This window comes from Chiloscyllium plagiosum, unplaced genomic scaffold (genome assembly GCF_037043375.1).
Source record: "Chiloscyllium plagiosum isolate Xiang-an unplaced genomic scaffold, Cpla_swu_hap1 HiC_scaffold_20, whole genome shotgun sequence".
NCBI lineage: Eukaryota > Metazoa > Chordata > Chondrichthyes > Orectolobiformes > Hemiscylliidae > Chiloscyllium > Chiloscyllium plagiosum.
Genome location: NW_028270158.1, coordinates 24,871,184 through 24,889,561, shown reverse-complemented (window position 1 = coordinate 24,889,561; position 18,378 = coordinate 24,871,184).

The following is an 18,378-nucleotide window of genomic DNA, read 5'->3' as shown; positions in this document are numbered from 1 at the left end:
AGCTCTCTGTCACTGATTAAATACACACTCCCAGCTTTCTGTCACTGAAATAGAACTCACTCCCAGCTTCCTGTCACTGATAAAGAACACACTCACAGCTCCCTAACACGAATAAAGAACACACTCCCAGCTCTCTGTCACTGATAAAGAACACAGATCCAGCTCTCTGTCACTGATTAAATACACACTCCCAGCTTTCTGTCACTGAAATAGAACTCACTCCCAGCTTCCTGTCACTGATAAAGAACACACTCACAGCACCCTAACACTAATAAAGAACACAGTCGCAGCTCACTGTTGCTGATAAAGAACACACACTCAGATCTCGGTCACTAATAAAGAATATACTCCAAATGTCCCTGCCAATGATAAAGAACACTCTCCCAGATCTCCGAAGCTGATGAAGGACACACTCCCACCTACCAGTTACTGATAAGTAACACACTCCCAGCTCTCTGTCACATACAAAGAACACGCTCACAACTCTCTAAGACTAATAAAGAACACAGTCGCAGCTCGCTGTTGCTGACAAAGAACACATATTCAGATCCCTGTCACTGATAAAGAACACAGTGACAGCTAACTGTCACTGATAAAGTACACACTCCCAGCTCTCAGACACTGATAAAGAACAAACTCCCAGCTCTCTGTCACTGATAAAGAACAAACTCCCAGCTCTCTGTCACTAATAAAGAACACATTCCCAGCTCGCTGTCACTGATAAAGAACACTCACCCTGCTACCTGTCACTGATAAAGAACACACTCCCAGCTCTCAGTCACTGATAAAGAACACACTCCCAGCTCTCTGTCAATGATAAAGAACAAACTCCCAGCTCTCTGTCACTGATAAAGAACACATTCCCAGCTCTCTGTCACTGATAAAGAACACTCACCCTGCTACATGTCACTGATAAAGAACAAACTCCCAGCTCTCAGTCACTGATAAAGAACACACTCCCAGCTCTCTGTCAATGATAAAGAACAAACTCCCATCTCTCTGTCACTGATAAAGAACACATTCCAAGCTCTCTGTCACTGATAAAGAACACTCACCCTGCTACCTGTCACTGATAAAGAACAAACTCCCAGCTCTCTGTCACTGATAAAGAACAAACTCCCAGTTCTCTGTCACTGATAAAGAGCACATTCGCAGCTCTCAGTCACTGATAAAGAACACACACCCTGCTAACGGTCATTGATAAAGTACACACTCCCAGCTCTCTCTCACTGATAAAGGACACACTCCCAGCTCTCTGTCACTGATAAAGTACACATTCCCAGCACTCTGTCACTGATAAAGAACACTCACCCTGCTACCTGTCACTGATAAAGAACACAGTCCCAGCTCTCAGTCACTGATAAAGAACACACTCCCAGCTCTCTGTCACTGATAAAGAACACAATTCCAGCTCTCTGTCACTGATAAAAAACAAACGCCCAGCTCTCTGTCACTGATAAAGAACACATTCCTAGCTCTCAGTCACTGAGAAAGAACTAACACACTGCTACCTGTCACTGATAAAGTACAGACTCCCAGCTCTCTGTCACTGATAAAGAACACACTCCCAGCTCTCTGTCACTGATAAAGAACACATTTCTAGCTCTCTGTCACTGATAAAGAACACTCACCCTGCTACCTGTCACTGATAAAGAACACAGTCCCAGCTCTCTGTCACTGATAAAGAACACAATCCCAGCTTTCTGTCACTGATAAAGAACACACTCCCAGCTCCCCTTCACTGATAAAAAACACGATCCCAGCTCTCTTTCACTGATAAAGAAAACAGTCCCTGCTCTTTGTCACGGATAAAGAACACGCTCAGGACTCTGTCACTGATAAAGAACACACTCCCAGCTTTCTATCACTGATAAACAACACACTCCCAGCTCTCTGTCACAGATAAAGAACACGCTCTCACCTCTCTCTCACTGATAAAGAACACACTCCCAGCTCCCCTTCATTGATAAAAAGCACTCTCCCAGCACCTTGTCACTGATAAAGATAACACTCCCAGTTGTCAGTCACTGAAAAAATACACACTCGCTGCTCTCTGTCACTGATAAAGAACACACTCACAGCTTTCTGTCACTGATAAACAACACACTCACAGCTTCCTATTACTGATAGAAAACACTCTCCCAGCTCTTTGTCACTGATAAAGATAAGATGCCCAGCTCTTTGTCACGGGTAAAGAACACACTCCCAGCACTGTGTCACTGCTAAAGAACACACTTTCATCTCTCTGTCTCTGATAAAGAACACAGTCCCAGTACTGAGTCACTGAAAATATACACACTCCTTCTACCTGTCACTGATAAAGAACACACCCAGCTCTCTGTCACTGATAAAGAACACACTCCCTACTCTCTGTCACTGAAAAAGATGACACTCCCAGCTCTCTGTCACTGATAAAGAACACATTCCCAGCTCTATGTCACTGATAAAGAACACTCATCCTGCTACCTGTCACTGATAAAGAACACAGTCCCAGCTCTCAGTCACTGATAAAGAACACACTCCCAGCTCTCGGTCACTGATATAGAACACATTCCCAGCTCTGTGTCACTGATAAAGAACACTCACCCTGCTACCTGACACTGATAAAGAACACAGTCCCAGCTCTCAGTCACTTATAAAGAACACAATCCCAGCTCTCTGTCACTGATAAAGAACAAACACCCAGCTCTCTGTCACTGATAAAGAACACATTCCCAGCTCTCTGTCACTGATAAAGAACACTCACCCTGCTACCAGTCACTGATAAAGTACACACTCCCAGCTCTCTGTCACTGATAAAGAACACACTCCCAGCTCTCTGTCACTGATAAACAACACATTCCCAGCTCTATGTCACTGATAAAGAACACTCACCCTGTTAACTGTCACTGATAAATAACACACTCCCATCTCTGTGTCACTGTTAAAGAACAAACTCCCAGCTCTCTGTCACTGATAAAGAACACATTCCCAGCTCTCTGTCACTGATAAAGAACACACTCCCAGCTCTCTGTCACTGATAAAGATCACATTCCCAGCTCTCTGTCACTGATAAAGAACACATTTCCAGCTCGCTGTCACTGATAAAGAACACTCACCCTGCTACCAGTCACTGATAAAGTACACACTCCCAGCTCTCTGTCACTGATAAAGAACACACTCCCAGCTCTCTGTCACTGATAAACAACACATTCCCAGCTCTATGTCACTGATAAAGAACACTCACCCTGCTACCTGTCACTGATAAAGAACACAGTCCCAGCTCGCTGTCACTGATAAACAACACACTCCCAGCACCCCTTCACTGATAAAAAAAACACGATCCCAGCACTCTTTCACTGATAAAGAACACAGTCCCAGCTCTCAGCCACTGATAAAGAACACACTCCCAGCTTTCTGTTACTGACAAACAATACACTCCCAGCTCCCCTTCACGAATGAAAAACACGATCCCAGCTCTCTGTCACGGATAAAGAACACGCCCAGGACTCTGTCACTGATAAACAACACACTCTAAGTCTCTGTCACTGATAAAGAACACACTCCCAGCTCCCCTTCACTGATAAAAAACACTCTCCCAGCTCTCTGTCACTGATAAAGTTTACACTCCCAGCTCTCTGTCACGGATAAAGAACACACTCCCGGCACTCTGTCTCTGATAAAACACAGTCCCCGTTCTCAGTCACTGAAAAAATACACACTCCCTGCTCTCTGTCACTGATAATGTAGGCATTCCCAGCTCTCTGTCACTGATACAGTACACTCACCCTGCTAACTGTCACTGATAAAGAACACACTCCCACCTCTCAGTCACTGATAAAAGACACACTCCCTGCTCTCTGTCACTGATAAAGAACACACTCACAGCTTTCTGTCACTGAGAAACAACACACTCCCAGCTCTCTGTCACTGATAAAGAACATACTCTCACCTCTCTGTCACTGTTAAAGAACACACTCCCAGCTCCCCTTCACTGATAAAAAGCACTCTCCCGGCTCCTTGTCACTGATAAAGATAACACACTCCCAGCTCTCTGTCACTGATAAAGAGCAAACTCCCACCTCTCTGTCACTGATAAAAAAAAACACTCCCAGCTCTCTGTCACTGATAAAGAACACATTCCCAGCTCTCTGTCACTGATAAAGAACACATTTCCATCTCTGTGTCACTGATAAATAACACTCACCCTGCTACCTGTCACTGATAAAGAACAAACTCCCAGCTCTCTGTCACTGATAAAGAACACATTTCCAGCTCTCTGTCACTGAGAAAGAACACTCACCCTGCTTCCAGTCACTGATAAAGTACACACTCCCAGCTCTCTGACACTCATAACGAACACACTCACAGCTCTCTGTCACCGACAAAGTACACGCTCCAAGCTCTCTGTCACTGATAAAGAACACACTCCCAGCTCTCTGTCACTTATAAAGGACACCCTCCCAGCTCTCTGTCATTGACAAAGTACACACTCCCAGCTCTCTGTCACAGATGAAGTACACACTCCCAGCTTTCTGTCACTGATAAAGAACACACTCCCAGCTCTCTGTCACTTCGAAGAACATAACCCAGCTCTCTGTCTCTGATAGAGATGACACTCCCAGCTCTCCATCACTGATAAAGCACACAATCCCAGCTCTCTGTCACTGACAAAGTACAAACTCCCAGCTCTCTGTCTGTTATAAAGAACACACTCCCTGCCCTCTGTCACTGATAAAGAACACACTCCCAGCTCTCCATCACTGATAAAGTACACACTCCCATCTCTCTGTCACTGATAAAGAACACACTCCCAGCTCCCTGTCACTGACAAAGAACACACTCACAGCTCTCTGTCACTGATAAAGCACACACTCACAGCTCTCTGTCACTGACAAAGTACACACGCCCAGCTCTCTGTCACTGATAAAGAACACACTCCCAGCTCTCTGTCACTGATAAAGAACACACTCCAAGCTCTCTGTCACTGACAAAGTACACATTCCCAGCTCTCTATCACTCATAAAGAACACACTCACAGCTCTCTGTCACTGACAAAGTACACACTCACAGCTCTCTCGCACTGATAAAGAAAACACTCCCAGCTCTCTGCCACTGATAAAGAACACACTCCCAGCTCACTGTCACTGATAAAGAACACACTCCAAGCTCTCTGTCACTGACAAAGTACACATTCCCAGCTCTCTATCACTCATAAAGAACACACTCACAGCTCTCTGTCACTGACAAAGTACACACTCACAGCTCTCTCGCACTGATAAAGAAAACACTCCCAGCTCTCTGCCACTGATAAAGAACACACTCCCAGCTCACTGTCACTGATAAAGAACACATTCCCACCTCTCTGTCACTCATAAAGAACACACTCACAGCTCTCCGTCACTGACAAAGTACACACTCCCAGCTCTCTGTCACAAAGTGCACACTCACAGCTCTCTGTCACTGATAAAGAACACACTCACTTCTCTCTGTCACTGATTCAGAACACACACTCAGCTCTCTGTCACTGAGACAAAACACATTCCCAGCTCTCTGTCACTCATAAATAACACACTCCCACTCTCTGTCGCTGATAAAAAGCACACTTCCAGCTCTGTCACTAATTCAGAACACACTCCCAGCTCTCTGTCATTGAAAAAGAAAACACTTCCAGATCTCTGTCACTGATAAAGAACACACACCCAGCTCTCTCTCACTGATAAAGAACACACTCCCAGCTCCCTGTCACTGATAAAGAACACACTCATAGTGCTCTGTCACTGAGACAAAACAGACTTCCATCTCTCTATCACTGTGAAAGAACAAACTCCAAGCTCTCTCTCACTGATAAAGCACACACTCCCAGCTCTCTCGCACTGATAAAGAACACATTCCGAGCACTCTGTCACTGACAAAGTACACATTCCCAGCTCTCTGTCACTCATAAAGAACACACTCCCAGCTCTCTATCACTCATAAAGAACACACTCACAGCTCTCTGTCACTGATAAAGAACACACTCCCAGCTCTCTGTCACTGATAAAGAACACACTCCGAGCACTCTGTCACTGATAAAGAACACAGTCCCAGCTCTCTGTCACTCATAAAGAACACACTCACAGCTCTCTGTCACTGATAAAATACACACTTCCAGCTCTCTGTCACTGGTAAGGTACACATGCCCAGCTGTCTGTCACTAATTCAGAACACACTCCCAGCTCTCTTTCACTGATAAAGAACATACACCCAGCTCTCTGTCACTGATTAAAACACGCTACCAGCTCTCAGTCACTGATAAAGAAAACACTCCCAGCTCTCTGTCACTGATAATGTACACAATCCCAGCACTCTGTCACTAATTCAGAACACACTCCCAGCTCTCTTTCACTGATAAAGAACACTCTCCCTGCTCTCTATCACTGATAATTTACACACTCACAGCTCTCTGTCATTGAAAAGAACACACAGCCAGCTCTCTCTATCTAAGACAAAACACTTCCCCAGCTCTCTGTCACTGACAAAGAACACACTCCAAGCTTTCTGTCACTCAAAAAGAACACACTCCAAGCTCTCTCTCACTGATAAAGAACACACACTCAGCTCTCTGTCACTGAGACAAAACACATTCCCAGCTCCCTGTCACTAACAAAGTACACACTCCCAGCTCTCTGTCACTGATAAAGAACACACTCCCAACTCTCTGTCACTGACAAAGTACACAATCCCAGCTCTCTGACACTCATAACGAACACACTCACAGCTCTCTGTCACTGACAAAGTACACGCTCCAAGCTCTCTGTCACTGATAAAGAACACACTCACAGCTCTCTGTCACTTATAAAGAACACCCTCCCAGCTCTCTGTCACTGACAAAGTACACATTCCCAGCACTCTGTCACTCATAAAGAACACACTCACAGCTCAATGTCACTGTTAAAGTACACACTCCCAGCTCTCTGTCATTGACAAAGTACACACTCCCAGCTCTCTGTCACAGATAAAGTACACACTCCCAGCATTCTGTGACTGATAAAGAACACACTCCCAGCTCTCCGTCACTTCTAAGAACATAACCCAGCTCTCTGTCTCTGATAGAGATGACACTCCCAGCTCTCCATCACTGATAAATCACACAATCCCAGCTCTCTGTCACTGACAAAGTACACACTCCCAGCTCTCTGTCACTGATAAAGAACACACTCCCAGCTTTCTGTCACTGATAAAGAACACACTCCCAGCTCTCTGTTACTCATAAAGAACACACTCACTGCTCTCTGTCTCTGATAAAGAACACACTCCCTGCTCTCTGTCACTGATAAAGAACACACTCCCAGCTCTCTGTCACGGATAAAGTACACACTCCCATCTCTCTGTCACTGATAAAGAACACACGCCCAGCTCCCTGTCACTGATAAAGAACACACTCACAGCCCTCTGTCACTTAGACAAAACAGACTTCCATCTCTCTATCACTGTGAAAGAACACACTCCAAGCTCTCTCTCACTGGTAAAAAAAACACACTTCCAACTCTCTGTCACTTCGAAATAACGTACACCCAGCTCTCTGTCTATGATTAAGATGACACTCACAGCTCTCTGTCACTGATAAAGCACACACTCACAGCTCTCTCACACTGATAAAGAACACACTCCCAGCTCTCTGCCACTGATAATGAATACACTCCCAGCTCTCTGTCACAGATAAAGTACACACTCCCATCTCTCCGTCACTGATAAAGAACACACTCCCAGCTCCCTGTCACTGAAAAAGAACTCACACTCAATGATCTGTCAATGAGAAAAGTACACTTCCATCTCTCTGTCACTGTGAAAGAACACATTCCAAGCTCTCTGTCACAGATAAAGAACACACTTCCAAAACTCTGTCACTTGTAAGAACATAACCCAGTCTCGGTCTCTGATGCAGATGACACTCCCAGCTCTAGTCACTGACAAAGTACACACGCCCAGCTCTCTCACACTGATAAAGAACACACTCCCAGCTCTCTGCCACTGATAAAGAACACACTCCCAGCTCACTGTCACTGACAAAGAACACATTCCCAGCTCTCTGTCACTGAAAAAGTACACATTCCCACCTCTCTGTCACTCATAAAGAACACACTCACAGCTCTCTGTCACTGACAAAGTACACACTCCCAGCTCTCTGTCACAAAGTACACACTCACAGCTCTCTGTCACTGCTAAAGAACACACTCACAGCTCTGTGTCACTGATTCAGAACACACTCCCAGCTCTCTCTCACTGATAAAGTACACATCTACAAGCTCTCTCTCATTGATAAAGGATATACACTCAGCTCTCTGTCACTGAGACAAAACACATTCCCAGCTCACTGTCACTCATAAATAACACACTCCCACTCTCTGTCACTGATAAAAAGCTCACTTCCGGCTCTGTCACAACTTCAGAACACACTCCCAGCTCTCTGTCATTGAAAAAGAAAACACTCCCAGATCTCTGTCACTGATAAAGAACACACTCCCAGCTCCCTGTCACTGATAAAGAACACACTCATAGTGCTCTGTCACTGAGACAAAACAGACTTCCATCTCTCTATCACTGTGAAAGAACACACTCCAAGTTCTCTCTCACTGATAAAAAAAACACACTCCCAGCTCTCAGTCACTGATAAAGAACACACTCCCAGCTCTCTGTCACTGATAAAGAACACAGTCCCAGCTCTCTGTCATTGATAAATAACACTCACCCTGCTACCAGTCACTGATAAAGAACACACTCCCAGCTCTCTGGGACTGATAAAGAACACAGTCCCAGCTCTCAGTCACTGATAAAGAATACACTCCCAGCTCTCTGTCACTGATAAAGAACACAGTCCAAGCTCTGTGTCACTGATAAAGAACAAACTCCCAGATCTCTGTCACTGATAAAGAATACATTCCAAGCTCTCTGTCACTGATACAGAACACATTTCCAGCTCTCTGTCACTGAGAAAGAACACTCACCCTGCTTCCAGTCACTGATAAAGTACACACTCCCAGCTCTCTGTCACTGATAAAGAAAACACTCCCAGCTCTCTGTCACTGATAAAAAACACATTCCCAGCTCTCTGTCACTGATAAAGAACACATTTCCAGCTCTCTGTCACTGATAAAGAACATACTCCAAGCTCTCTGTCACTGACAAAGTAAACATTCCCAGATCTCTATCACTCATAAAGAACACACTCACAGCTCTCAGTCACTGACAAAGTACACACTCGCAGATCTCTCGCACTGATAAAGAACACACTCCCAGCTCTCTGCCACTGATAAAGAACACACTCCCAGCTCACTGTCACTGATAAAGAACACATTCCCAGCTCTCTGTCACTCATAAAGAACACACTCACAGCTCTCTGTCACTGACAAAGTACACACTCCCAGCTCTCTGTCACAAAGTACACACTCACAGCTCTCTGTCACTGATAAAGAACACACTCACAGCTCTGTGTCACTGATTCAGAACACACTCCCAGCTCTCTCTCACTGATAAAGTACACATCTACAAGCTCTCTCTCACTGATAAAGGACATACACTCAGCTCTCTGTCACTGAGACAAAACACATTCCCAGCTCTCTGTCACTCATAAATAACATTCCCACTCTCTGTCACTGATAAAAAGCACACTTCCAGCTCTGTCACTAATTCAGAACACACTCCCAGCTCTCTGTCATTGAAAAAGAAAACACTCCCAGCTTTCTGTCACTGATAAAGAACACACACCCAGCTCTCTGTCACTGATAAAGAACACACTCATTCTGCTCTGTCACTGAGACAAAACAGACTTCCATCTCTCTATCACTGTGAAAGAACAAACTCCAAGCTCTCTCTCACTGATAAAGCACACACTCCCAGCTCTCTCGCACTGATAAAGAACACATTCCCAGCTCTCTGCCACTGATAAAGAACACACTCCCAGCTCACTGTCACTGATAAAGAACACATTCCCAGCACTCTGTCACTGACAAAGTACACATTCCCAGCTCTCTGTCACTCATAAAGAACACACTCACAGCTCTCTGTCACTGATAAAATACACACTTCCAGCTCTCTGTCACTGATAAGGTACACATGCCCAGCTGTCTGTCACTAATTCAGAACACACTCCCAGCTCTCTTTCACTGATAAAGAACACACACCCAGCTCTCTGTCACTGATTAAAACATGCTACCAGCTCTCAGTCACTGATAAAGAAAACACTCCCAGCTCTCTGTCACTGATAAAGTACACAATCCCAGCTCTCTGTCACTAATTCAGAACACACTCCCAGCTCTCTTTCACTGATAAAGAACACTCTCCCAGCTCTCTATCACTGATAAAGAACACACTCATTCTGCTCTGTCACTGAGACAAAACAGACTTCCATCTCTCTATCACTGTGAAAGAACAAACTCCAAGCTCTCTCTCACTGATAAAGCACACACTCCCAGCTCTCTCGCACTGATAAAGAACACATTCCCAGCTCTCTGCCACTGATAAAGAACACACTCCCAGCTCACTGTCACTGATAAAGAACACATTCCCAGCACTCTGTCACTGACAAAGTACACATTCCCAGCTCTCTGTCACTCATAAAGAACACACTCACAGCTCTCTGTCACTGATAAAATACACACTTCCAGCTCTCTGTCACTGATAAGGTACACATGCCCAGCTGTCTGTCACTAATTCAGAACACACTCCCAGCTCTCTTTCACTGATAAAGAACACACACCCAGCTCTCTGTCACTGATTAAAACATGCTACCAGCTCTCAGTCACTGATAAAGAAAACACTCCCAGCTCTCTGTCACTGATAAAGTACACAATCCCAGCTCTCTGTCACTAATTCAGAACACACTCCCAGCTCTCTTTCACTGATAAAGAACACTCTCCCAGCTCTCTATCACTGATAATTTACACACTCACAGCTCTCTGTCATTGAAAAAGAACACACACTCAGCTCTCTCCATCTAAGACAAAACACTTCCCCAGCTCTCTGTCACTGATAAAGAACACACTCCAAGCTTTCGGTCACTCAAAAAGAACACACTCCAAGCTCTCTCTCACTGATAAAGAACACACACTCAGCTCTCTGTCACTGAGACAAAACACATTCCCAGCTCTCTGTCACTGATAAAGAACACACTCCCAGCTCGCTGTCACTGAAAAAGAACATATGCACAGCTCTCTGTCACTGATAAAGAACACACTCCCAGCTCGCTGTCACTGATAAAGAACACACTCCCAGCTCTATGTCACAGATAAAGAACACACTCCCAACTCTCTGTCACTGATAAAGAACACACACCCAGGTCTCTGTCACTGATAAAAACAGACTCCCAGCTCTCTGTCACTGATAAAGAACATACACTTAGCTCTCTGTCACTGAGACAAAAAACATTCCCAGCTCTCTGTCACTGATTCAGAATACACTCCCAGGTCCCTGTCATTGAAAAAGAAAACACTCCCAGATCTCTGTCACTGATAAAGAACACACTCCCAGCTCCCTGTCACTGATAAAGAACATACTCATAGTGCTCTGTCACTGAGACAAAACAGACTTCCATCTCTCTATCACTGTGAAAGAACACACTCCAAGTTCTCTCTCACTGATAAAAAAAACACACTCCCAGCTCTCAGTCACTGATAAAGAACACACTCCCAGCTCTCTGTCACTGATAAAGAACACATTCCCAGCTCTCTGTCATTGATAAATAACACTCACCCTGCTACCAGACACTGATAAAGAACACACTCCCAGCTCTCTGGGACTGATAAAGAACACAGTCCCAGCTCTCAGTCACTGATAAAGAATACACTCCCAGCTCTCTGTCACTGATAAAGAACACACTCCCAGCTCTGTGTCACTGATAAAGAACATACTCCAAGCTCTCTGTCACTGACAAAGTAAACATTCCCAGCTCTCTATCACTCATAAAGAACACACTCACAGCTCTCAGTCACTGACAAAGTACACACTCGCAGATCTCTCGCACTGATAAAGAACACACTCCCAGCTCTCTGCCACTGATAAAGAACACACTCCCAGCTCACTGTCACTGATAAAGAACACATTCCCAGCTCTCTGTCACTCATAAAGAACACACTCACAGCTCTCTGTCACTGACAAAGTACACACTCCCAGCTCTCTGTCACAAAGTACACACTCACAGCTCTCTGTCACTGATAAAGAACACACTCACAGTTCTCTGTCACTGATTCAGAACACACTCCCAGCTCTCTCTCACTGATAAAGTACACATCTACAAGCTCTCTCTCACTGATAAAGGACATACACTCAGCTCTCTGTCACTGAGACAAAACACATTCCCAGCTCTCTGTCACTCATAAATAACATTCCCACTCTCTGTCACTGATAAAAAGCACACTTCCAGCTCTGTCACTAATTCAGAACACACTCCCAGCTCTCTGTCATTGAAAAAGAAAACACTCCCAGCTTTCTGTCACTGATAAAGAACACACACCCAGCTCTCTGTCACTGATAAAGAACACACTCATTCTGCTCTGTCACTGAGACAAAACAGACTTCCATCTCTCTATCACTGTGAAAGAACAAACTCCAAGCTCTCTCTCACTGATAAAGCACACACTCCCAGCTCTCTCGCACTGATAAAGAACACATTCCCAGCTCTCTGCCACTGATAAAGAACACACTCCCAGCTCACTGTCACTGATAAAGAACACATTCCCAGCACTCTGTCACTGACAAAGTACACATTCCCAGCTCTCTGTCACTCATAAAGAACACACTCACAGCTCTCTGTCACTGATAAAATACACACTTCCAGCTCTCTGTCACTGATAAGGTACACATGCCCAGCTGTCTGTCACTAATTCAGAACACATTCCCAGCTCTCTTTCACTGATAAAGAACACACACCCAGCTCTCTGTCACTGATTAAAACATGCTACCAGCTCTCAGTCACTGATAAAGAAAACACTCCCAGCTCTCTGTCACTGATAAAGTACACAATCCCAGCTCTCTGTCACTAATTCAGAACACACTCCCAGCTCTCTTTCACTGATAAAGAACACTCTCCCAGCTCTCTATCACTGATAATTTACACACTCACAGCTCTCTGTCATTGAAAAAGAACACACACTCAGCTCTCTCCATCTAAGACAAAACACTTCCCCAGCTCTCTGTCACTGATAAAGAACACACTCCAAGCTTTCGGTCACTCAAAAAGAACACACTCCAAGCTCTCTCTCACTGATAAAGAACACACACTCAGCTCTCTGTCACTGAGACAAAACACATTCCCAGCTCTCTGTCACTGATAAAGAACACACTCCCAGCTCGCTGTCACTGAAAAAGAACATATGCACAGCTCTCTGTCACTGATAAAGAACACACTCCCAGCTCGCTGTCACTGATAAAGAACACACTCCCAGCTCTATGTCACAGATAAAGAACACACTCCCAACTCTCTGTCACTGATAAAGAACACACACCCAGGTCTCTGTCACTGATAAAAACAGACTCCCAGCTCTCTGTCACTGATAAAGAACATACACTTAGCTCTCTGTCACTGAGACAAAAAACATTCCCAGCTCTCTGTCACTGATTCAGAATACACTCCCAGGTCCCTGTCATTGAAAAAGAAAACACTCCCAGATCTCTGTCACTGATAAAGAACACACTCCCAGCTCCCTGTCACTGATAAAGAACATACTCATAGTGCTCTGTCACTGAGACAAAACAGACTTCCATCTCTCTATCACTGTGAAAGAACACACTCCAAGTTCTCTCTCACTGATAAAAAAAACACACTCCCAGCTCTCAGTCACTGATAAAGAACACACTCCCAGCTCTCTGCCACTGATAATGAATACACTCCCAGCTCTCTGTCACAGATAAAGTACACACTCCCATCTCTCCGTCACTGATAAAGAACACACTCCCAGCTCCCTGTCACTGAAAAAGAACTCACACTCAATGATCTGTCAATGAGAAAAGTACACTTCCATCTCTCTGTCACTGTGAAAGAACACATTCCAAGCTCTCTGTCACAGATAAAGAACACACTTCCAAAACTCTGTCACTTGTAAGAACATAACCCAGTCTCGGTCTCTGATGCAGATGACACTCCCAGCTCTAGTCACTGACAAAGTACACACGCCCAGCTCTCTCACACTGATAAAGAACACACTCCCAGCTCTCTGCCACTGATAAAGAACACACTCCCAGCTCACTGTCACTGACAAAGAACACATTCCCAGCTCTCTGTCACTGAAAAAGTACACATTCCCACCTCTCTGTCACTCATAAAGAACACACTCACAGCTCTCTGTCACTGACAAAGTACACACTCCCAGCTCTCTGTCACAAAGTACACACTCACAGCTCTCTGTCACTGCTAAAGAACACACTCACAGCTCTGTGTCACTGATTCAGAACACACTCCCAGCTCTCTCTCACTGATAAAGTACACATCTACAAGCTCTCTCTCATTGATAAAGGATATACACTCAGCTCTCTGTCACTGAGACAAAACACATTCCCAGCTCACTGTCACTCATAAATAACACACTCCCACTCTCTGTCACTGATAAAAAGCTCACTTCCGGCTCTGTCACAACTTCAGAACACACTCCCAGCTCTCTGTCATTGAAAAAGAAAACACTCCCAGATCTCTGTCACTGATAAAGAACACACTCCCAGCTCCCTGTCACTGATAAAGAACACACTCATAGTGCTCTGTCACTGAGACAAAACAGACTTCCATCTCTCTATCACTGTGAAAGAACACACTCCAAGTTCTCTCTCACTGATAAAAAAAACACACTCCCAGCTCTCAGTCACTGATAAAGAACACACTCCCAGCTCTCTGTCACTGATAAAGAACACAGTCCCAGCTCTCTGTCATTGATAAATAACACTCACCCTGCTACCAGTCACTGATAAAGAACACACTCCCAGCTCTCTGGGACTGATAAAGAACACAGTCCCAGCTCTCAGTCACTGATAAAGAATACACTCCCAGCTCTCTGTCACTGATAAAGAACACAGTCCAAGCTCTGTGTCACTGATAAAGAACAAACTCCCAGATCTCTGTCACTGATAAAGAATACATTCCAAGCTCTCTGTCACTGATACAGAACACATTTCCAGCTCTCTGTCACTGAGAAAGAACACTCACCCTGCTTCCAGTCACTGATAAAGTACACACTCCCAGCTCTCTGTCACTGATAAAGAAAACACTCCCAGCTCTCTGTCACTGATAAAAAACACATTCCCAGCTCTCTGTCACTGATAAAGAACACATTTCCAGCTCTCTGTCACTGATAAAGAACATACTCCAAGCTCTCTGTCACTGACAAAGTAAACATTCCCAGATCTCTATCACTCATAAAGAACACACTCACAGCTCTCAGTCACTGACAAAGTACACACTCGCAGATCTCTCGCACTGATAAAGAACACACTCCCAGCTCTCTGCCACTGATAAAGAACACACTCCCAGCTCACTGTCACTGATAAAGAACACATTCCCAGCTCTCTGTCACTCATAAAGAACACACTCACAGCTCTCTGTCACTGACAAAGTACACACTCCCAGCTCTCTGTCACAAAGTACACACTCACAGCTCTCTGTCACTGATAAAGAACACACTCACAGCTCTGTGTCACTGATTCAGAACACACTCCCAGCTCTCTCTCACTGATAAAGTACACATCTACAAGCTCTCTCTCACTGATAAAGGACATACACTCAGCTCTCTGTCACTGAGACAAAACACATTCCCAGCTCTCTGTCACTCATAAATAACATTCCCACTCTCTGTCACTGATAAAAAGCACACTTCCAGCTCTGTCACTAATTCAGAACACACTCCCAGCTCTCTGTCATTGAAAAAGAAAACACTCCCAGCTTTCTGTCACTGATAAAGAACACACACCCAGCTCTCTGTCACTGATAAAGAACACACTCATTCTGCTCTGTCACTGAGACAAAACAGACTTCCATCTCTCTATCACTGTGAAAGAACAAACTCCAAGCTCTCTCTCACTGATAAAGCACACACTCCCAGCTCTCTCGCACTGATAAAGAACACATTCCCAGCTCTCTGCCACTGATAAAGAACACACTCCCAGCTCACTGTCACTGATAAAGAACACATTCCCAGCACTCTGTCACTGACAAAGTACACATTCCCAGCTCTCTGTCACTCATAAAGAACACACTCACAGCTCTCTGTCACTGATAAAATACACACTTCCAGCTCTCTGTCACTGATAAGGTACACATGCCCAGCTGTCTGTCACTAATTCAGAACACACTCCCAGCTCTCTTTCACTGATAAAGAACACACACCCAGCTCTCTGTCACTGATTAAAACATGCTACCAGCTCTCAGTCACTGATAAAGAAAACACTCCCAGCTCTCTGTCACTGATAAAGTACACAATCCCAGCTCTCTGTCACTAATTCAGAACACACTCCCAGCTCTCTTTCACTGATAAAGAACACTCTCCCAGCTCTCTATCACTGATAAAGAACACACTCATTCTGCTCTGTCACTGAGACAAAACAGACTTCCATCTCTCTATCACTGTGAAAGAACAAACTCCAAGCTCTCTCTCACTGATAAAGCACACACTCCCAGCTCTCTCGCACTGATAAAGAACACATTCCCAGCTCTCTGCCACTGATAAAGAACACACTCCCAGCTCACTGTCACTGATAAAGAACACATTCCCAGCACTCTGTCACTGACAAAGTACACATTCCCAGCTCTCTGTCACTCATAAAGAACACACTCACAGCTCTCTGTCACTGATAAAATACACACTTCCAGCTCTCTGTCACTGATAAGGTACACATGCCCAGCTGTCTGTCACTAATTCAGAACACACTCCCAGCTCTCTTTCACTGATAAAGAACACACACCCAGCTCTCTGTCACTGATTAAAACATGCTACCAGCTCTCAGTCACTGATAAAGAAAACACTCCCAGCTCTCTGTCACTGATAAAGTACACAATCCCAGCTCTCTGTCACTAATTCAGAACACACTCCCAGCTCTCTTTCACTGATAAAGAACACTCTCCCAGCTCTCTATCACTGATAATTTACACACTCACAGCTCTCTGTCATTGAAAAAGAACACACACTCAGCTCTCTCCATCTAAGACAAAACACTTCCCCAGCTCTCTGTCACTGATAAAGAACACACTCCAAGCTTTCGGTCACTCAAAAAGAACACACTCCAAGCTCTCTCTCACTGATAAAGAACACACACTCAGCTCTCTGTCACTGAGACAAAACACATTCCCAGCTCTCTGTCACTGATAAAGAACACACTCCCAGCTCGCTGTCACTGAAAAAGAACATATGCACAGCTCTCTGTCACTGATAAAGAACACACTCCCAGCTCGCTGTCACTGATAAAGAACACACTCCCAGCTCTATGTCACAGATAAAGAACACACTCCCAACTCTCTGTCACTGATAAAGAACACACACCCAGGTCTCTGTCACTGATAAAAACAGACTCCCAGCTCTCTGTCACTGATAAAGAACATACACTTAGCTCTCTGTCACTGAGACAAAAAACATTCCCAGCTCTCTGTCACTGATTCAGAATACACTCCCAGGTCCCTGTCATTGAAAAAGAAAACACTCCCAGATCTCTGTCACTGATAAAGAACACACTCCCAGCTCCCTGTCACTGATAAAGAACATACTCATAGTGCTCTGTCACTGAGACAAAACAGACTTCCATCTCTCTATCACTGTGAAAGAACACACTCCAAGTTCTCTCTCACTGATAAAAAAAACACACTCCCAGCTCTCAGTCACTGATAAAGAACACACTCCCAGCTCTCTGTCACTGATAAAGAACACATTCCCAGCTCTCTGTCATTGATAAATAACACTCACCCTGCTACCAGACACTGATAAAGAACACACTCCCAGCTCTCTGGGACTGATAAAGAACACAGTCCCAGCTCTCAGTCACTGATAAAGAATACACTCCCAGCTCTCTGTCACTGATAAAGAACACACTCCCAGCTCTGTGTCACTGATAAAGAACATACTCCAAGCTCTCTGTCACTGACAAAGTAAACATTCCCAGCTCTCTATCACTCATAAAGAACACACTCACAGCTCTCAGTCACTGACAAAGTACACACTCGCAGATCTCTCGCACTGATAAAGAACACACTCCCAGCTCTCTGCCACTGATAAAGAACACACTCCCAGCTCACTGTCACTGATAAAGAACACATTCCCAGCTCTCTGTCACTCATAAAGAACACACTCACAGCTCTCTGTCACTGACAAAGTACACACTCCCAGCTCTCTGTCACAAAGTACACACTCACAGCTCTCTGTCACTGATAAAGAACACACTCACAGTTCTCTG